The sequence below is a fragment of the Marmota marmota genome, unplaced genomic scaffold (genome assembly GCF_001458135.2).
Source record: "Marmota marmota marmota unplaced genomic scaffold, marMar, whole genome shotgun sequence".
Lineage (NCBI taxonomy): Eukaryota > Metazoa > Chordata > Mammalia > Rodentia > Sciuridae > Marmota > Marmota marmota.
This window is the reverse complement of record NW_026000142.1, coordinates 24,280,619-24,303,949: the sequence shown is the minus strand read 5'-3', so window position 1 is coordinate 24,303,949 and position 23,331 is coordinate 24,280,619. Positions and strand designations below refer to the sequence as shown.

The window sequence follows — 23,331 nt, the reverse complement described above, 5'->3', positions numbered from 1 at the left end:
AACCAGCCTGTCACCCTTGATTAGGATCAAGTTGGAGGAGGCAATATAACAGTGAGTGACAGGATGGGATACTGGTTAAGCCAGTAACCTTTACAACCAGACTGCTTGGGTTTGAGAAAGGACTTAAAATGTCACCAAAATGAGGTCACAAAATTCTTCAGCTCAGGGAAATATAAGGCATGAGACTGCAGCCAACCAGGTCATCCTGGCCTAGCATGGCAAGTTTCTGTGGACTCCCTGACACCACATAGATAATAAATAACCCGAGACGAAGCATTTTTCTGCTTATGACAGTTCTTACCTGGAATGTATAGCGTAAGTGACCAATGACCAGCGAATGTCCTGTGATGTTCTTTTGACCAGTGCAGTTGGAACAACCAGTTTGTGATCACCATCTTTTTGTTCTTTTAAAAATAATCTATAAAAACCTAGACCTCCCCCGCCTCCCCCAGATGCCATCTCAGGAGCACTTATCTGGGCAACTAGAATTGGAGTTTTCTTCCTGAGTGTCCAGCCCCACTTTGGCTGAAGTGAACTCTTGGTTCCACCACTTTCATGCCTCAACTTGCTTTGGTTGACAGGTTTCAACCCCAATTTGGCCAGTTACTATCTGGGTCACCCTGAGTTAGGTACTTAGCCGCTCTGGTCCTCAGTTTTCTTGCCTGTGAAATGGTGGATAATAATTGTCCATGACTGCAATCCCAAAAGATCCGAAATGAGGATTTTTTTAGTAACTCAATTGAGGGTAAAACCTGGCCTTAGGTGATCTGAAGCAATTTGGTAGGGAACTTGACATGAATTAATTTTATTTATCCCACTTTTTGTATTACTCTATTGTACTGCGGAAATATTAATGTATTTGATTAGGGGACAAACCTAGACCCTGCTGGGGGAGTTATGAAATTTATAACCTATGGATCATACTTCTTCTTTTTTAATTAGCTTTTAGTTGTAGTTGTACACAATACCTTTATTTATTTATTTATTTTTATGTGGTGCTGAGGATCAAACCCAGCGCCTTGCACGTGCTAGGTGAGCGCTCTACCCCTGAGCCACAACTCCAGCCTCTGGATCATACTTCTTAAAATCAGAATAATTATGAATTCCAAAAACTATTAGGCCTCAAGGATTTCAGATAAGAGGCAAACTGATTTCAGATAAGGACAGTACTGTCCTTAAAACATGACAGCAAGAATGAATGCAAGATTTCAGTTGTGATCATTGGACTAGCTCAAAATATCATGAGGAAGGTACTTGGATGTCAGTCATCCCCCAAACTCACGTTTCACTATTGTGGGTGAGATGACAAAATGTGGCTCAAATATATCATTAGGTGAATTTGCAGGTGCTCCTCAGGGCAGTCCCACTGTGCTCTGGCTTTGGCCAATCCATAGCCATTAGTTTCAGAGATGATTTCTCATAAGTGGGGATCCTTGGGTACAAGAAACAGAAGTCTGCATGAGCTAGCTCAAGCAAAAGGAGTCTCAAAGAACCCAAGATCAAGAGGCAACTGGGCCTTAGGGAGGTTCTGGAACCAGAGATAAGAGCACCACAGAAATTTAAGAACTCCCTCCTTCTCTCTTCCCTACTGTATGCAAATCCATTCCATCCATCCATCTGGCTACAGAGTAGCTTTCTCTACTTTGTAATTAACTTTTTAGAAAATGACCACTGCCTGAACCCCCCGAGTCATATCATCTTCATTATGAGCACAGTCCTACAGGGGTTGGACTTCTAAGTCCAAATTCCAAACTTCTCAGGACGGGGGACATTGGAATAAGTCTTATCATTTCGAGAGAGGAGACACTTCATGAAGGAAGTGGTCAGATACTATAGTTGGGCAAGATTATTTAATTTTTCTGTGCCTAACTCATCCAAGAGAACTCTCAGCAGTTTTTAACACTATGCAAAATAGTGTTAAAAATTGTTCATTGAATTCAGCAGAAAGATCATTAATGACCATTTTGAGCAGGTAGAAGGATAGCAGGGCTGAAGTTGTGGTACACTGAATGTAAAGAACAGGAGACAGGAGGTACAGATGACTCTCATGAATTTTTGATTTAAGCCAAGCAGATGAGTGATAGATGCAATTAATTATTATTGTTCAATGTGGTTTAAGTGGCTAAGGGGTGGAGTGGTATGCAGGGACAAGATCACTTTGCCCAAACATGGTTGCTACCTCAGTAACTTTGTGGATGGGGAAGGGATGGGAAGCTCCTGGTAGAATGGGGGTAAAGATAATAAAGAGTGGAGAATGGAAGAAAACAAGAGTGTGTGTGTACGAGTATTTGTGTGTGTGTGTGTGTGTGTAAGCTACTCAAAAGACATGGCGGGAATAGTTACTGCTGTGGTTTGGATGTTGAACATCCCCTAAGGCCCATATATGACAGCTTGGTCCCCAGGCACTGTTGGAAAGTGGTGGATCTTTTGGGAGGTGAGATCTAGAGGAAGGTTGTTAATCCTGGGGGCTGCCCTTGGGAGGCAGTTCTCTGAGAGGGTTGTTAGGAAAGTTCAAGTCTGGCCCCCGCTCAGTCCTTTCTCTACTGCTGGCTTGGGATGTCATCTCTTGCTTGCTCCCCAAGGACACTCCAGCTATTGACATCTGTCATGCACCATAAGATGAGGCAATTAAGGGGTGGTCCTCACCAAGCTGGCCCAATGCCATTTGGACTTTGAACACTGTGAGCTAAACAAACCTCCTTTTCTTTATAAGTATCCTATCTCAGGTGTGTGGATATAGTAATGAAAAGCTGACTCGTACAGTTTTGGATTCACAACAGTCCTCTTTAAAGCTAGAAAAGTACCAAGTGATTGGGCAGGTGGTCAGGTTATGAGTAGAGATGTTTCTGACCCCATTATCTTTCCATCTGGGAAATGTTTCAGTGGAGCAAGGCAAGGAAAGGACCAGCAATAGCCCATTTCGGCCCTTGGTTAGATTTCCTAGGGAGTAAAATCACACCTCCCAGTCCTACTTACTAATCACCATGCCATCAGAGTCTATGTAACCCCAGCTCGAGGTATTACCTATGAGATGCAAAAACTGAGCATGCAGTTAGTGAAGAGGTGTCTGCAGTCTCAGTAAAACCAGGCCTTGTTAGGAAGAGCTGTGGATTGGAAGGCAGGACACCTGGGTTTGAATCATAGCCACTGAAAACTTGGGTGCATCACTTGCTCTTACTGGACTTGAATGTTCTTATCTGTAAAACAGAGTTGTACTCAATGTTTTCTATCATTACTTCCTGCTCTAACTTGCTAAGATTCTCCTTGTCTTTTGAGCTTCAAGGTTTCAGAGCATTCTAGATCTTTACCAGAAAGTATGAGTCTGGGGAAGTTGAAACCCAGAAGAGCCAGCTGCATTAGTTTGCTAGGGCTGCTGTAACAAACTACCACAGACTGGGCGGCTTACCAAAAGAAAACTTATTGTAAAGCTTATCACAGTTCTGGAGCCTCCAAGCCCAACATCAAGGTGTCTCCACTGGGCTGCAAGGGAATCTGTTCCAGTCCTCTCCCCTCTCTTCAGATTTGCTGGCAGTCTCTGGCCTTCCTTGGCTTATAGATGCATCATCTAATCTTTGTTTTCATCTCCATGTGGGATTCTCTATGCATCTGTCTCTATGTTCCCATTTAAAAAAAAAAAATCAGGACACCAGGCCAGGTCGAGTGGCCCACACCCTGCAATCCCAGCAACTCTCTCTCTCACACACACATACACAAAGGGCACCAGTTTAGGGCCACTCTAATGGCCTCATTTTATTTATTTATTTTTATTAAAGCATTGTAGTTATACATTGTCATTGGTTCATTTTGACAAAATCATACATGCATGGGATTTGGTTTCAGTCCCTACCCTCTTTTTCCTCCCCTCCTTTCTCTCCCTAGTCTTCTTATCTACTGATTTTCCTTTGCTCATTTATTTTTGATTAGATCTTCTATGTACACAATAAAGGTGAAATTCCCTGTGGTATATTTATATATGCACATAACGTGATTTTGTTAAATTCATTCCACATTTCTTCCCCTTTCTCATCCCTCCTCCCTCCCTTTTGATCTCCTTCTACTCCACTATTCTTCCCTGATTATGATATTCCATTCCTTTCCACCTTCTTTCCTTTATTTTGCTGTAGCTTCCACGTATAAGAGGAAACATTTCACCCTTGATTTTCTGAGTCTGGTTTATTTCACTTAGCATGATGTTCTTCATTTCCATCCATTTACCAGCAAATGCCATAACTTCATTCTTCTTTGTGGCTGAGTAAAACTGCATTGTGTATATATGCCACATTTTCTTGACCCATTCATCTATTGATGGGCATCAGGGCCGATTTCATAATTTGGCTATTGTGAATTTGCTGCTATAAATATTGATGTGGCTGTATCCCTATAGTATGCTGATTTTAGATCTTTTGGATATATACCAAGGAGTGGGATAGCTAGGTTTTATAGTGGTTCCATTCCTAGTTTTTTGAGGAATCTCCACATTGTTTTCCAGGGTGGTTGTACTAGTCTACAGTCCCACCAACAATGTGCAGCTGCCTTTCCCCCACATCCTGAATAATATTTATTATATTTGTTTTCTGGGTTAATTGCCATTCTAATTGAAATGAGAGGAAATCAGTATAGTTTTGATTTACATTTATCTAATTTCTAAAGATGTTGAACTTTTTTTCATATAATTTTTGGCCATTTGTGTTTCTCCTTTTGAGAAATGTATTTAGTTCTTTATCAATGGCCTCATTTTAATTCCATTATCTCTATAAAGATCCTATTTCTCAATAAGGTCACATTCTGAGGTAGTGGGAGTTAGTACCTCCATATATCTTTTCTGGAAGACACAATTTGACCTATAATACCAGGTGTAGTGCCTGGCTAGATGTTTCTTCATGGAAGAAATGGACCAAAAGTAGATTTGGGGATTTTTTTTCCCATTAGCCAATATGTTTTTCTTATTTTTGTGCAATACTCAGAGTTATGTTTATCTATCTTCTTGCTTGTTCCCTCTGTTGTGCCTCCGGCTCCAATTTATATAAAATTTTACTTCATTTCCCTCATTCTTCCTAATTGGATCTTGGAAAAAAAAAGAAAAAAATATGTTCTTTACTCTCTGGTTCACCTTCCAGAGAAAGAATGCAACCAATATCTTCATGGAAGCACAATTCTGCTTTTAAAGCCTCTTTTCTTCTCTACATTTCCAGGGTCTCATAGAAATCTTGGTGTTGAAGGGACCTTATATGTTTTCTAAGCCCCCATGTGGCTTGCCACACCCTTAGGCATCTTTGCATGACCATCTCTCTACTTCTGAAGTATTATGATAATGACTGTAAGCATTAGATGTATCTATGTTGGGCTGAAATCCATTTCCTCATCTGTCACCAAGAGCAATCTAGAGCTTGACAGAGCAAAGCCATTCTGTGTTCCAAGTTCCATGTTCCTTTGGGCAGCTCTGGAAGCAACACCAGTTACTCAGTCCCAGATTCCTAATAACATTGAGACACAGATTTCTCTGGTTCCACAAGTTAATTAGCTAAAGTCAGGGTCTGTAACTAACTAGTTGAGATAACTTGGGAAGGTTATAGAACCTCTTTGAATATCAGGATCCACATCCTTGAACTGAGTTACAGCAAAAGAATTTGGGTTTCAAGTGCCTGCCCTCTCAGTAGCTTAACTTTAATGAATCTCAGTCTGTTAATCCACAAATGAGGACTAAAGTACCTGCCCTCAATTCGTCATAGGATTGATGAAAACAAATGCGACAGTGTTTGTAAAAGTGATTTGTCGCCTGTTACAGATGTTGCTGCTGCTGCCATTCTTAAGGGCCTGGCAGGAGGTTCTCTTTCTAGACTGGGTTAAGACAGGAAATACATTAAAAAAACAAAACAAAACCACTTTTGCTCCAAGTCACCCTAAACAACTAGGAAGTGTTTGGGATACGAATGCGTAGGAAAACCAGGAGGGGTTATTAAAAAAATTATTTTCCTAATCTATGGCTCAAGTTCTGAGTTTTAGCCAGCTTCTAGAGGTGCCTGGGAAAGAGCCAAGTTCAGCTCTTAGAAGATCAAATTGGGGAGAAGTGCATGTATTGTTCTGGAATAAATTAAGCAAAACACAGGATGACAACCATTCTTTTGATCCCTTCCTCTGTCCAAGTCAAGAACTAGCTCCTCTTGACTTTAGAGACTTTAAGAAAAAAGTGGACACAAAAGAGTTCTTTTGTAAACAATCACAAGAAAATAAAATGCTGGGTGTGTTCTTTCCTGGCCACCTCTCCTCTTCATACCTCTTTCTTGCAGCATTAAACAGAACAACAGAACTCTGTATGCAACTCACAGACGAAACCATTATAGAACTAGGAAGGTCTTTCCCTCCTGGATGTGGACCTGAGACCCCACAGGTATGGCTCAGGGCTACTTCTCAGCAGCACCAATGGTCAGTGGGGCTCCTCATAGATCCATGCACACCCATTCCATTCCTGGGGTATGCCAGGTGAGTTATGACCTTCCTGGTTCTCATGATGTCCTGTTTTTGTCTAAGCGTGTCCTGTGGCCCTTTCAACCAGTCTAACACAAAGAGAATGGGGCTGCTTTCAGGAGCCCGAGGGTCTGGCGTCTGTGCTGCTTACACATGAGCAATTTTAGTATCCAGAGATTCACATCAGGAGCTAATTAAAGACAATCCTAAATTATTTATCTGGGTTAGATTTCTGTTCATGCTTCTTCAGAATAAAAATTCTATTTCCCTAATATTATCATAAACCATCTTAACGAATCACAAATGTTTGTTTTTGTGCCTCTCTGTTAATTTTTGTTTTGGCTCTGACCTTGGTTTATAAAAGAGCAAGCTTCAAGATTTCTACAGTCCTTGCTACCACCAAGTGTAATCAGCTGAGAAAATGTTTTGTAGCACTGGTAAAACCATCTGATAATGGCCTGAATTTATATTTAGGGATAACAGAATAGGGACTTTGAAGCCTTATCATTGAAAAACACTCAAAAGCAAGCAAAATATAAAATACACATAATTTTTAAAAGATCAAGTTACCCATAATTAGAGTACTGGTTCTCAAGCTTTTGTATTTTTCTGTTACCTCAGTAGGTCCTTGGTGTAGCCATTCCAACTCTGGTTTTTGTTTCTGTTTTTGTGGCATGGAGGATTGAATCCAGGGCCTCATGTAAGTTAGGCAAACTCTCTTCCACTGAGCCACATCCCTATGCCTCATCTTTAAATTTTGAGCAGGATCTTGGTAAGTCATTGAGGCTGACCTGGAACTTGCAATCCTCCTGCCTCAGCCTTGCTGATGGCTTGGATTATAGGTGTGGGCCACCATATCTGGCTCAAACTCTGGGTTATTTGCTTATTTATTTTTTTTAAACTTTGAGAATATTTATTGTAGGATTTGATTTAGGGGGAAAAAAAACCTAATGAAACACATCTATGCATGCATAATTGTGGAAATCCACTGAAGGAAGGAGGAGTAAATTAAATAGAAGATATTGAGTGATGATTGATGGAAAAGTGAGCTTTAGATGAGTCAAAAAGTCAAAGAAAGATTTAGTTATACCAGATTGGAAGTTGGGGAGATCCTTCTGAAAAGGTTGAAGGAACAAAAACAAAACTAAACTAAAATGACTTGAGTCAAACTCTGGTTTTGAAAAAGCTCTAGTGGTGATTCTGAAAGACTCCTCTCCAAGAGTAATTTACAATTTCTAATTCACACTACCAGCCCCAGCCCATCAAAATGTGATGCTATTGGCTCTTCCTAACTCAATAAAGTCTCTTTATTTTATTTATAAACTAAATGATAAACTTATTTGGTGCATGCTTTTGTAAAATTTACACTATTTTACGAAGTTTTGCTCACAGGCAAAGTTCTTTCTGTTACAACCCTTATTTATTTTTTCCTTTTTTTCTTAGTCTTAAATCCTGTTAGAGTTAAAAAAATAAATTTAGTAAGAAATAATTTGAAAAAAAAATCTTTTTAATGGCTGTGTACATGTGTTTTCATATTTACAACTGTGTTAGTCTGGGTTTTGGGGGTTGTAACATCACAATTCACCTCAAACCTGCTCAGGCAAAAAAAGTGAATGTATTGGCTCATGTAGCGATAAAGTTCAAGCTGTGGCTGCTTCAGCTAGACGCAGGGATTTCATTAATCATCCCAATGTTTTTCGTAACCTGAGCCCCCCCTTTTATTCCCATTGTAAATAAACTTCATTCATGTGGCCAAGACAGAAAGTCACCAAGAGCTTGGGATACCCCCCCTCCCCGCCCAGCTAAGCAGCCCCCCGAAAGGATCTCGATCCTGCTATCAGTATTATCAGCTGCAGAAGGCTCCACTGGTTGCCTCTGGTTTGGGTCTTATCTTGTGGCTGGTGCTGGGGCAGAGATTGATGGCACTGTGATAGTAGGAGCAAATGTAACTCCATTTTGTTTTATGACTTCATCCTGTAAAACAACCATGCCAAGTAGAAGAGTCATGACTGGAGCAAGATGTTCTTTTCCTTTTGCTATAGAAACATTTAAGAACACGGAACTACCTAATGTGGTATTGTTTCTGTAACTAGGGTAACGGGGCTCTGTTTCTGTAACTGGGGTGACTGGGCTGTGATTGGTTAGGCTTCCCTCCGCTTGATTGCACTGTCCCACTTCTGTAAACTGGCTTGCTTGCATTGGCTAGACCCCCTAAACATCCCTTTTGCGGTTTTCAGGCTTATAAGGATTGCCCTTGCAATCGTTCGGGGCTGATCAGGGGAACAGCTTTATGTTCTGGTCAGCCGCCACCGGTGTGCTTCAATAAAGGCTTGATTCGATTATACGTGAGTGGTCTGGAAGTCAGTTTATGAAACCCTGGGACGAAGCTTTAACTATAACATTCGCCCTGGATCCATTTCTTCCCTACCCTCACGCCAAATTTGCCTCCAAAAACGGGGCTTTGGACCTCGGTCCCGGAGTAGAGGGGAGCTCCTGAGAGACGTTCCTCAGCCTCACTCCGAGGACGACTCCAATCCATCCTAGGACGCTCTGAAAAGCTCCTGCCGGCTGTCAGTTCTGGTGAGTCGACTCTTCTCTAGGGGAAAAGGTCAGATTGGACACAGTCGCTTACACCTTCTCCGGGACAGGATGAGACGTTGTCACTATCTCCCTGGAGGTCTCCCTGTGAGACCTCATCTGTCTGTATCTGGGGCCCACTGGAGGCCTCCCTGGGAGGCCTCATCTGTCTGGGGGCAGGATGAGATGGTCGTCTCTGCCCCATTAGAGGTCTCCCTGTGTGACCTCAGCGATTGTTGCTTGTCCTGTGTCTGTTTTGCTGTTTGTCGTTTCTCCAGCATCCTCTTGCTGTTTGTCATTTGTCCCATGTCTGTTCGCCGGCTGTTTGTCCTGTTCTTCTATCTGAGTGTTGTGTGCGGGCCCTTTTCTTGTTCTCATAACCACTCTTCTTTCACCAGGACTCCTTCGATCCACCAACATCAGAAACAAGGAAATGCTACATTTCCTCTACCTGGACCCCTTTAACTTGTTTTCTTAACAATTTTCAGGACTTTGTTGGTTTGTTTTTGTTTGTTTCCTTTGTGTTCTGTGTTAATTTCTACCTCAGTTTGTTTCTAATGGGAAAAAATGGTTAAAATGGTTTTAACTGTGCTCACTACAGCTTACATTAAAATGTAAAGTGCTGCCAACAGGACTAAAAAAATTGTCAAAAGTAAAAGCTAAAGGTAAAAAGAAAAAGACATTCTAGAGATTGCCTTCATTTAGGAACTGGGCCAGGTGGCCAACTGGGTAAATCATGTCAGTTCCTACAGAGGACAGATTAAAACTAAATGTTTTATAAAATTATTATTCCTATATTGTATAACAAAAAGCATAATTTTGTCTAGAAATTTGGCTTTTGTCTCTCAGTATTTACAAGCATGAATAACTCCCAACTATTAAAAAATGGTCTAAAGATTTTTCAATGTCAGGCTAAAAGTTGGTGGCTGCTATCCAAGAAACCAGAAAAACCAGTTTAGAATGGGACCCCAACCTGGGGGACTCTCCCAAGGAGACCAATGAAACTGTGTCTTTGGGAAGTTCCTCCAGGGAAAAATAAGTCCCCTTCGTTTGTCTATGTTCCCTCAACTCTTTTCAGCTTTCATGAACAGGACCACCTCAGAAAAAAGGTCAGAAAACTTTTAAAATTCTATATTTGTTAAATTCATAATTTTGATCCAATACGCTTAGGTTAACATGTTTTTCTGATTACACTCTGCTTTATTCTAAGGCCGATTTACAAGGGTTAACTCTCAATCTAATAGGTTTTATAAAAAAAAATAAGCTATAAGGTTTTTGTTTGCTTTGTGTGGGTGCACCGGTGTACTGTCTGTCTATATGTATTGCCATGTCTACATATATTTGGTACAAAAAATTGACATATGAGCTTATAAATTAAACATTTTAAAAAATGGATCCAAATACTTTGGTTAATATGATCTAAAAGGTTCAATTTAAATTAAAAAAATAGATAAAAGTACAAATGTCTTTAAAGTTACTAATGCACAGTTTTGTTTCTAGATGGTTAAACAGCTGTTAAAAATGTTAATGTCTATAAAGTGTCTAACATCCATTGTCTCTAGGATTTTTATTCAACAACAAAAACAAAAAGGTTACTAATACTATTCAGTGCACTTGTCTGATACCTTGTTTTTAAAAAAGATACGTAAATTACATCTAAACATATATAAAATTAATCATAGACATGTTTGTTAGAGACATCTAATTAGTACAAAGTTAAAATGCTGACTGTTAAATATAATATCAAGTACTCTTAACTCCTTAAATTCCATAAGGTAAAATACTTAAGCAATGTTGGTGTTTTCATATGTTGGTAAACTAAAAAAGAAATTTAAAATTTGTGTTATTATAAAAAACAAGGTTACTCTAAATTACAAAGTCCCAACGGTATAATTCTACATGCAAGAAGTCAAAAAGTTTCAACTGTATTTTAATTAAAGTACTGTAAATAACAAATATTTCATCTTATTAAAATAGATTAATTTATCTAAATTCAAAAATTTATAAGGGTTATTTCAAAATACAAACCAAAAAAGGGTCAATATATTAAAAATTATTAAAAAGTTCTAAATATAAAAATATATTTAATAAAAAACATTTCCAGGTAAAAAGTCTTTACGTGGTAAAGTATAATTATAATACATCTAAGTAAACAACAAAGGGTCTAATTAAGTAATATAAAGGTCTATAAATAAAAGACAAATATTAAAAGGTTTATATGTAACTAAGTTGGTTATACATATAACACAAATATTTAAAACTATTCAAGGTTGTTCCCTAAGGACAAATAATAATGTACTGATATATTTATATGTTAAAATGACAAAAACTTCTAAAATATTAATTACATTATGTCTTATTAAGTTTTATCCCCTAAAACAAGTAATCTTAGAGAAATTAAGGTTTGTACATCTGTGGCTAAACAACAACTGTTATTTCAAAGTATTGTCTTACATTACAAAGTCTAGATTTTCCTTTAAAAGCTAACCTTGGTTAATATAAAAACATCAATAAAAGTGTGGTACATTACTCTTCTTTACAGATTAAATGTGTTCATATCTTTCAGGCATAAAAGTCTTTAAAGTAAAAGGTTTAAAGAAACATTTTATCAAGGTGGTATTCTCCAAACTAAAATTGTCTGTAATGGTAATTTAAACTTTTAAAGATAATCAATTTTATTGGAGATTTATTTATATCAATTGATATTTTGTAACCAAATTTTATGTTACCTTTTGCCCTAAATTTAAAAAGTAATGAGAGCCTAATCTATTTAAAGATTAATATTATAAAACATTTTGCCACTTTTCCACATGTAAAAAAAATGTTAAGGGCTCTCAGCCTTTCCTTAATTAATGTTTCAGATGTATGTCGTATTGTACTACTAACATTCATACAGAGTCAGGAAACAATATATGTAAACTTTATAAAATGATATCTAAAAAGAGAGACAAAGATCAGCTTTAAAATTAAAACACTTTACCTAAGATTTGTAAAGAGCCCTGCCTTATCTGAGATAAGGCTCTGCCTCCCACCTTACAACATGTCAAAATAACTTCAAAGTAGACGAGATTTCAGTTAATTTAAAGTTATATTCAAAGATTAATTTTATTACAAAAATTACTGTAATTTCAAATAAAAAATATAATGTATAACTCAGCCAAGGTTCAAAATAATATACAAGCTAAATATGTTTTTACTATTGTTAATTTCACTTTGTATTTTCATTATAACTAAAAAAAGTGACCACTACACTCAAAACAACCAAGAGACCTTTACTGTGACAATGTCTGATTAACACAAGAGAGAGAGAGAGAGAAAGTGAGGGGGGGGAGAGAGAGAGAGAGGGAGGAAAGTACGAGAGAGAGAGAGAGAGAGAGAGAGAGAGAAAGAAGAAAAAAAAGTGAGAGGGAGAATGAGAGACAGGGAAAGTGAGAGAAAAAGGAGAGAGCAAGAGAGGAGGACCTGGCAAGAGAGTGTTTTTATAGCCAAAAATCTAATGGGGTCTCTAGGTCTGCAAACTGCCTTGTTGGTGTACAGTGATTGGATCATACAGTAGATGCTAAGGTGTCATCTTCTGCCTTCAGGCAGATCTTCAGCATTATGTAAATTAATAAATAAAATAAGGATATTGTGTTATGTAAAAATTAACTATAAAGTTATTAAGATTAAAGTTAAAGCCCAGCATTCTTACTTTAAAACTGGTAAAACTGACTTGCTGGATGTTTAAGGCCAAATTTAAATATTAAGGTTAAAATAAAGGGGCCAAAGAAACCAATATTTGGCTCTTGCCCTCTAAGTCAGCCTGAACCCAGGAAAGGGAAAAAGCTTTGCAACTCCAGGCCACATAACCTTCCGATAAGGGAGATTAATGAGACCACTGGAGAATAGAAAGCCAATGAGTGTACATGCTGCAAAAGAGGAGGGTCATTTAAAAAGGAGACATGCCTGATGCTTCCAAGGGAAGCCATATGGTCAGCAAGACCTTGACCCATCCTAATGCAGATGACACTAACAGAGCTAAAATGCTACTCACACATTCCCCAAGAATGTCCTCCAAGGAAACTCAGCTGATTCTTACCAATAGATAGAAACAAGGTCAGTTTGACCAGCTTGGTCTTAAACACCTAGCAAAAACAGTTAAAACCAAAGCACAGCCATTCCTGGACATTTACAAAAAAAACACAACAGTTATTTTAATGTAACTTTAAATGTACACTAGTGTTAGCATCCCCCAAAATAAGTAAGACTGGAGACAACAGAAGAAAAATTCTTAGGCAAAAATGCCTGATAACTACCAATAAATGCCAGAAGTTTCTATTCCGTTTAAGGCCTACAGATCTTCCTAACTTCCTACATAGGTAGGTGTAATCAATGTTTATTAATATAATTATCTAGTCCTAAGTAACAAAAAGATCTTTACTGAACACAGAGGTCATGCCAAAAAGGTATTTTTACAAAAACCAGATGACATTAACTAATTTAACTAAATGTTGTGTCTACATTCCTGATAATTCTGACAATGTTAAAGATTTATGTTCCCTAAAAAAGTGCCTTATTAGGCTATGTTTGGCCTTGTTATGAGGACATTTTCTCAGGTCTTCCGCCTCCTGGTAAACAATTATTAATTTCTGTCATTTTCATGATATTCATGGACAGGTTCCAGATGCTAAAACTGCTATTTTGTATTAATCTTACTTCAGCACCATGTCTTTTTGTTTCTCTCATAGAAGTGCCCACCCCAGGTGACTTTACATCCTGTTCTTCCTGAGCCAGATTTTTACCATGGACTCCTTGACCCACTCAGTTTCTAAAAAGGGACTCCAAACTGCTTGCCCACTGCACATCGCCCCCTTTCAGCTGGAAGTAGCAAGAACAGTCATCGCCCTTTTCCCTTACAGCAGTTGGAGGTCCCTAATATTAGAAGAAAAATTACGGTCAATGTAGATGTTCGCCAACATGTCTAGCTCAGGAAGATGTACCTGGAAACTGCTCCCAAGATCACCCTGGGTGATCTCCCAGAAAGAGACACTTGCTTCCACAACCCAACTTATAAGTGGAAAAAACTCCTTGTTCACCAAAAATTGTGCTTTCCAGGTCCCGCTTTGAACTCCTTGACTAAATCTCTAAACTATCAATAACTCTGAACTATGTAACCTACTATTTTGATGGAGTAAAGGGAAAAGAACACCTGGACTTATAATGGGGTATTGTTTCTGTAACTAGGGTAACGGTGCTCTGTTTCTGTAACTGGGGTGACTGGGCTAACTGTGATTGGTTAGGTTTCCCTCCGCTTGACTGCACTCTCCCGCTTCTGTAACCTGGCTTGCTTGCATTGGCTAGACCCGCTGAACATCCCTTTTGCGGTTTTCAGGCTTATAAGAGTGCCCTTGCAATTGTTCGGGGCTGATCAGGGGAACAGCTTTATGTTCTGATCAGCCGCCACCGGTGTGCTTCAATAAAGGCTGGAAGTCAGTTTATGAAACCCTGGGACGAAGCTTTAACTATAATAGCACCACCTAGAACATGTGGAATAAGGCAGGGCTCTACAGAAAAGGGGTGAAGTTGCCTCTGGAATAAGGGTTGGCAAACTTTTCTGTAATGGACCAGATAGTAATTTTTTTGAGGGGGCTTTATGGGCTACAAAACATCTTTGCTGTCTATTCCTTTCCTAAGCTTTCTCATTTCTGTACTGAGGAATAAGTGCTGAGAGTTGAATCAAAACTGAACAAAAAAGGACAGTAGGGATAAAGGAAAGAGGGAAAGAAGAAAAACAGGGAAGGATGGCAAGAGCATGTTTTAGAAAGTATGAAGGCCACATTTCTAATTACAAAACAATAAAACTGAAGGCGCCCTAGAAAGGTGAAGTTGGAAAAAAGGAGAAAAAAAATCCTTCAGTGAGAGCCATAAGAAGACATGCTCACAGAAGAGATGGAAACCACAACCTAATATTTTAAGGCAACTAAAATAAAGCAGGAAAATGAAAAAAAGCAATATCAAAAAAGCAACACAAATCAAAGGTGGAAGAAATCAGAAATGAGGTATTTGAAAAACAGGAATTTTGTAAATATAGGTAACAGAATTACCTCAGAAAAGAATTAGAAATTTAAAAAATCATTTCAGAAACTAAGGTTAAATTATCTACAATAAAAGAACAAATAAATATATTATTATTATTATTATTATTATTATTATTATTATTATTTGCATGCTGGGGATTAAACCCCAGGCTCTATCACAAAGTTTTACTCCAGCCCATATATTCATTTTTTCTCAAAACTAAGACAGCTTTATTGTCATTTATTATAAAAGTAAAACATATTACCATAAAATTAAAGCAACATAAAGTATAAAGGAATATAAATATCACCGGAATATAAGTATCACCAGAATATAAATACCATTGCACAGAGTTATTGTTAATATTGTTAATATTTTGGAAAACGACCTCCCCCAGGGAGAAAACTTGACATATTTATTTTTTTTTTAAATTTTTAGTTGTAGATGGACACATACCTTTAGTTTATTTATTTTTATGTGGAGCTGAGGATTGAACTTAGTACCTCTCACATGCAAGGCATGCACTGTACCACTGAGCCAAGACCCAGGACCATATATTAATTTTTAAAAAGGAGATTAAAAGGAGGAAAATTTGAGAAAGAAAAAAAATGAAGAGATCGAATTTGAGATAAAATGAGCTTTAGAAAATATGTAAAGAAGTACAAACATTATGTATAATAATATTCAGAGTATACAAAGAACTCAAAAAATTAGACAATAAGTTAACAAATAACCCAATCAACAAATGGGCCAAGGACCTGAACAGACACTTCTCAGAGGAGCACATACAATCAATCAACAAGTACATGAAAAAATGCTCACCATCTCTAGCAGTCAGAGAAATGCAAATCAAAACCACCCTAAGATACCATCTCACTCCAGTAAGATTGGCAGCCATTCTGAAGTCAAACAACAACAAGTGCTGGCGAGGATGTGGGGAAAAGGGTACTCTTGTACATTGCTGGTGGGACTGCAAATTGGTGTGGCCAATTTGGAAAGCAGTATGGAGATTCCTGGGAAAGCTGGGAATGGAACTACCATTTGACCCAGCTATTGCCCTTCTTGGACTATTCCCTGAAGACCTTAAAAGAACTTACTACAGGGATACTGCCACATCGATGTTCATAGCAGCACAATTCACAATAGCTAGACTGTGGAACCAACCCAGATGCCCTTCAATAGATGAATGGATAAAAAAATTGTGGCATTTATGCACCATGGAGTATTGCGCAGCACTAAAAAATGACAAAATCATGGAATTTGCAGGGAAATGGATGGCACTAGAGCAGATTATGCTAAGTGAAACTAGCCAATCCCTAAAAAACAAATGCCAAATGTCTTCTTTGATATAATGAGAGCAACTAAGAACAGAGCAGGGAGGAAGAGCAGGAGGAAAAGATTAACATTAAACAGAGACATGAGGTGGGAGGGAAAGGTAGAGAAAAGGGAAATTGCATGGAAATGGAAGGAGACCCTCATTGTTACACAAAATTACATATAAGAGGTTGTGAGGGGAATGGGAAAAAAAAACAAGGAGAGAAATGAATTACAGTAGATGGGGTAGAGAGAGAAGATGGGAGGGGAGGGGAGGGGGGATAGTAGAGGATAGGAAAGGTAGCAGAATACAACAGTCACTAATATGGCATTATGTAAAAATGTGGATGTGTAACCGATGTGATTCTGCAATCTGTATATGGGGTAAAAATGGGAGTTCATAACCCACTTGAATCTAATGTATGAAATATGATATGTCAAGAGCTTTGTAATGTTTTGAACAACCAATAAAATAAATAAATAAATAAAAGAGTAATTACAGTTCTTTGAGAATACTTTGTTTTGTAGAATTGACTTTGGAACTATGTAAATATTTTATCTAATTCGAAAGTAAAATAAAATAAAACCAATTCCTAAAAAACAAAACTAAAATTAAACAAGTCAACCTCCCTGTCTATCCACAGAGACAAACCAAAATAGGGAGAAACTTTTCAAACTGCCTGTAAATCACATAATTTGGTTCTGTTCTCTCAGTGTGATAAACCTAAGACAAAAAGAACTATCAATAATTCATATGATTGATCATATTAATCAATATGATTGATTTCTAACAATCATATAATTGTTGCCAGTGATACTGGTATTGTAAGTCTGTTGTGTGTATATGGAAGGATAAAGCAAAATAATAATTTTGATGATATCATTGAAAACAAAGACTTTCGACAAAGAAAAAAAGAGATTAAGTCAATGAGGTCGATATCAGCAAAGTTAAATAAAAATCTGATAGTAGCATGAATTTGTGATATATTTTAACACTAAATTTTTTCCAGGATCTAAACTTCTAGAATGGTGGAGAATAGTGACAAAAACTGTCAAAATACCTGTTTTTAAAATTCTAGATTCAAAGGCTTCAAACAATTTGAGGGTGTTTATTTGAGAAAAATGACTTGATGTGAATAGCAAGCTTGTGGTGGTTTAACTTGCCTTAATCCTATCCACAGACCCCTTTCCATGGTAGCCTGCAACAGCCTTGCAGCTACCATAGCTGTGAAAAGGAGCAGCTTGCCAGGCACTGCAGGAGGGGAAAGGATGTGTTTGATGCTCTCCAAAAATCCATTCCTAGAGCACTGTCACAATTGACCTGTCTGGTCACTGGAAAACTCCATTCTCAGAACATTATTTGACTTAACTGAGAGCTCATACTGTGTGAACAGCCCAGTCTGCAGGAAGTTTGTGGAAATTGATCAACAACTATTTAACAATGCAGCTGCCCAAAGCAGCATTACCAGTTGGGGGCTGATACACAACTGACTAAAACTTAAGAAAAACTGGAAAATAAGATTTAAATAAGGGGCTTTGAAAAACTCCAGCAAATTCCATAATCTAGAAGGCCATGCATTTGTTCAGGGCTGTGTGTATGCTTAGGAAAGTACAGAGAAGGCCCTGATCTCTCACCTCTTGGTGACCTTGAGGCTTTGCATAGGTAGGAAAAAAGGCAAAGACAGAGTTGTACAAGGTCTGCTGCAGCCACAAAGGTGTCTTTCATCTTAACAAATCCAGCTATGTACTATATATACAGATGTCGAACAAAGTGATAAAGAAAAGTTGAAAAAGGAGTAGGCAAGGAACACCAGGCAGTTACAAATGAAGGGTAAGTAGAAGCAGCATGTTAATTTGAACAAACAAATAAAAAGGATAATCCACTAGATTCACATTTCCCTGATTCAGAAAACTTAAAATTTTAGTAATTAATTAATCATTTGTCTTAGCTCTCCTTTCCCACAGTCTTAAATGGCTGAGATGGCAGTCTGGGTTGTATTGGGCTCTTTGCTTTCTCACCTGGAAAGCTCTGCCCTTGTCTGGAAGCTGCAGGCCATCAGCAGCCTGGGAAGTGGCTTGGGTGGAGCTGATACAGCTCTTCCCAGCTCTTATTGCCTTTTCCACACACACAGTCCTGGTCAGCGGCTGAAGGAACTAAAAATAGCTGGAAATGCTGTAGCTGGTCAGTCTCAAGGGGCTGGGTCAGCTGAGGCTCCAGAAAAGGGAATCATGGAGCCTGATAAACAGCTCCCAGAACTGCAAGTGCCTATTTACTGGAAGTCTCTGTGTGATTTTGGCAGCAGAAGAGCCAAAGACACGTCTAGTCACACACTCATACCCACCTGATACTGAGCACGTACCACAGACAGTAGCTAAGGCCATGAACCCTCCTGGAAAAATAATGTGCTAACTGAATGTCTAGAGGCTGACACACAGGTTTCTTGAGGGACCTCCCTGGAAAAGGTGACTAGAAAACAGATCTGGAGTGAGATGCTGTATGTGGCCAGACATGAACAGGGCAAGAGGAAAGCACTCTTTTTCACCTAGCTGGTACAATGTGTTCAGGAAGATGAGATGGTGGGATAGAGTCGGACAACCCTGGCTGTAAATCTCCTTTTGTTCATTACTAACTTTGTGTTCTTAGACTGTTACTTTATACTTGTGTGCATCAGTCATTTTTTTTGCACTTATATTATGGCAATGGTGCTGGGCATCGTGGTGCATGCCTGTAATCCTGACTTGAGAGGCTGAGGCAGGAGGATCTCAAGTTCCAGGCTAGTTTTAGCAACTTAGTGAGAACTTATTTCAAAATAAAAAATATGAGATAACTGTATTTATGTGGGGTGGTCTTTGTGTCTTCTATTCTGTACCATTGGTCTACTTGTCTATTTTGGTGCTAATACCATGCCATTTTTATTACTATAGATTTGTAGTATATTTTAAGATCTGGTATTGTGATGCCTCCTGCTTCACTCTTTTTGCTAAGGATTGCTTTAGCTATTCTGAGTCTCTTATTTTTCCAAATGAATCTCATGATTGCTTTTTCTAGTTCTATAAAGAATGATGTTGGGATTTTAATTGGAATTGCATTGAATCTGTATAGCGCTTTTGGGTAGTATGGCCATTTTGTCAATATTAATTTTGCCTATACAAAAACATGGGAGGTCTTTCCATCTTCTAAGGTCTTCTTCAATTTCTTTCTTTAGTGTTCTATAGTTTTCATTGTAGAGGTGAAACTCTTTTGTTAAATCAATTACTAGACAAAGGTGCCAAAAACATACATTGGAGAACAGATAGCCTCTTCAACAAATGGTGCTGGGAGAACTGAAAATCCATATACAGCAAAATGAAACTAAACCCCTATCTCTCACTATATATAAAACTCAACTCAAAGTGGATGAAAGACCTAGGAATTAGACCAGAGACCCTGTGCTTAATAGAGGAAAAAGTAGGCCCAAATCTTCACCACATAGGATTAGGCCCTGATTTCCTTAACAAGAATCCTAAAGTGCAAGAAATAAAATTAAGAATCAATAAATGGGATGGTATCAAACTAAAAAGCTTCTTCTCAGCAAGAGAAACAATGAGGTGAAGAGAGAGCCTACACTTTGGGAGCAAATTTTTGCCATATAAATGTCAGATAGAGCACTAATCTCCAGGATATATAAAGAACCCAAAAAACTTAACACCAAAAACCAAAAACAAAAACAAACAACCCAATCAAAATAAATGGGCTAGGGAGCTGAACAGACACTTCTCAGAAGACATACAATTGATTAACAAATATATGAAAAAACATTTAACATCTCTAGTAATTAGATAAATGCAAATCAAAACTAAGATTTCATCTCATGCCAGTCAGATGGCAGTCATCAAGAACACAAACAGCAATAAGTGTTGGTGAGGATATAGGGGAAAATGTATACTCATATATTGCTGGTGGGAGTGCAAATTGGTGCAACCACTCTGGAAAGCAGTATGAAGATTCCTTAGAAAACTTGGAATGGAACCACCATTTGACCCACTCCTTGGTCTATACCCAAAGTACTTCAAATCAACATATTGCAGTGATGCAGCCACATCAATGTTCACAGCAGCACAATTCATAATAGCCAAACTGTGGAACCAACCTAGATACCCTTCAATAGATGAATGGATAAAGAAACTGTGGTATATATACACAATGGAATATTACTCAATATTAAAACAAATAAAATTATGGAATTTGCAGGTAAATGGATGGAGTTAGAGAATATCATGCTAAGTGAAGTTACCAATTCCAGAAAACCATAGGCCAAATGTTCTCTCTGATAAGTGGAGGCTGATCCATAATGGTGGGGGCATGGGAAAAATGGAGAAACTTTGATTGAGCAAAGGGGAGAGAGGGGTTAGGAGGGAGCATGGGGGTAGGAAAGATAATGGAATGAGATGGACATCATTATCCTAGGTATATGTATGACTGCACATATGGTGTGACGCTATACCATGTACAACCAGAGAAACGAAAAGTTGTGCTACAATTGTGTTCAATGAATTAAAATGTATTCTGCTGTCATATATACCTAATGAGAATAAATAAATTAATTAATTTTAAAAATTTAAAAAATAAAATAAAAATGACTGGGATGTAGCTCAGTCATAGAGTGCCCCAGAGTTCAATACCTAATAGTACAAAAAAATTAGAATATATATATATATAGTTTTTTTTAGAATAAAATAGTTTTAAAAATTGGCTAGGGAGTCTACCATAGAGTTGCTGAAGGAGTTAAGGGTAGGGTGAGGGAGTTCATTTATGTCAAGTGCTCTCGCAGAGAGTTGGTCCCTTCCAATCTTTCTTTAATAGGATATGACACAGTTAGCAAGCCAGAGAATATTTGCAGGTAAATGGATGGAGTTAGTTTCTTTTGCTCATCTGGTTATAGTTAAGAGCTCCTAAATTTGGCTTAGAAACCTTTTGATTTGGGGCTTCCAGGAGAACTATGATTTTGGGAATATGAGATTGGGGTAGGTGATGCTCTACTGAGTCAGTTGAGGTTAGAGTTTTTCAACTACTGGTGACAACCATTAGTGAATCAAGAAATCAGTGTTGTGGGGTAAAACTAGCATTAAAAAACAACAACAAAACCCCAATATAGGCTATAGAACTACACAGAACAGATGCAGAAAAGTAGCATAATTGAGTGGATTACCTTGCCAGGTGAAAATGTTTCTTACTGAGGTGTGGTCAAATAAGCAAAAAGAAGCCCACAAACATTATGGTCTGGAAAACTTGAAATTTTGTTCAGGGCATTCTGACCACACTGGAAGCTCAGGCCTTGTGAAGAGGGCTGCAAGCTGCTGCTTGTGGTTTTGGAGATCTTAATGATTTAATTTGACCTTTTCTGGGTATAACAGATGGAAATGCTAGTCTGGAACTCCCCACAGATACAGATGGCAGAGGAGCACTTAAATGGTTGACTGGTTGCTACTGATCATTTTTTGGCCTTAAAAAACACTAGCATTTGTCTTGATGAAAGGAGGATGTGGGGGGTGTTGAGTAGAAGTGGGTGGAGAATACATCATGGCTTGACCATCGGTTGGGGAGGGAGCCAAGTGAGGCCTAAGTGAGAATTTTAGGTTGTGAAACTTCCTTTGCTCAACCTGAGATAGCTGAGTGTCTACTATGGGCCAGGCCCTACTTTAGGCCCTGCAATACACTTTCAAATAGGTCAGGCATTTTTCCTGTCTCACGGAGAGTAATATCCAGTAGCAGAAACAGATAAGAACTTGCCAAAGAAATAATTTTATTAAATGAGTTAAAAATCTTGCCTATCAAGATTTGAAGTGTTCCTGGGTGTAATATGGCCCTGAAATACACTTTTGAACTAATTGTGGTAAGTATACTGATTGCTTTGTTCTCTTAATTCAAAACTAGTTGAGAGGGAAAGGAATGAGGCATTTCTTTCTACACACACGCACACACGCACACATGCGCACACAGATAAATACACATACTTACACACAATTCAGTTGCTGTTCAGTTCTGGCCTTCAATTTTTTAAGTGGGCCAGTGGCCCTTGATAGCAGAACGCTTTCTCTTCACCCCACTTTAGCAAATGGAAAAACTTACATTCCCAGAAGAGTCCTGGACACCCCACTGTGTGGCTTATGTGATCAGCACTTGTGATTTTATTAGAAATGCTGTCATTCCTTGATCATAAAAGTAATACTCACACATTGTAGAAAATATAGATAACACTGAAAAGTATATACCTAGAATTTTAAAAAATGTGTTTTTATATATATTTTTAGAGGTTGATGTACTTTTATTTTACACATTTATTTATATGTGGTGCTGAGAATCGAACACGGTGCCTCACACATGCTAGGCAAGTGCTCCACCACTGAGCTGCAACCTCAGCCCCTATACCTAGAATTTCTGTGCAAGGAAATTATTGATTGAAGCTTCCTTGCAGGCTTATTATTTTGCATTATCATATATGAAGAGGAGAAGGGATTTGTTAGAACAGCTTAATAAATTTACAGTCTGAAAATGGTATGAAATATGACTTTTTCCCAGAGATAAATCATTCTCCTCTTTGCTCTCTGTAGGAAAAATACAGTGAGTGACCTTTCTTCAGGTAAGATAGAGTGACAAGTTCTACAGACCTCATATGACTTTGGTCATCTTTGCTGTGCCTTGCTAAGCAGGAGAAAGAACACGGATGCAGGGTTAGAAAGCGGGTAACTTGGGTTATAAAGATGTAGGGGTGAGTCCTGAATGAGTGTTTGGGTAGTGGCTTACACAGAGTGGTTCTCAACCAGAGATGATAGGTGTTTAAAGATTCTCTGGTGGTGTATGCCGATGACTTACCCCCTCTCCACTGCCATTCCACTGGCGTGGGTCAGATTTTCAGGCGTAAATGAATGGCTGTGGTT

General features: G+C 38.3%; 1 long non-coding RNA gene across 1 annotated transcript; it reads left to right on the top strand.

Annotated features, from left to right (window-relative positions):
• The first annotated feature begins 8,792 nt into the window (after positions 1-8,792).
• On the top strand, positions 8,793-14,173 carry LOC125611387. Its single transcript, XR_007341572.1, has 2 exons — positions 8,793-9,045; positions 13,770-14,173. It is a non-coding gene; the product is annotated as an uncharacterized LOC125611387 (long non-coding RNA).
• Positions 14,174-23,331: the final 9,158 nt, after the last annotated feature.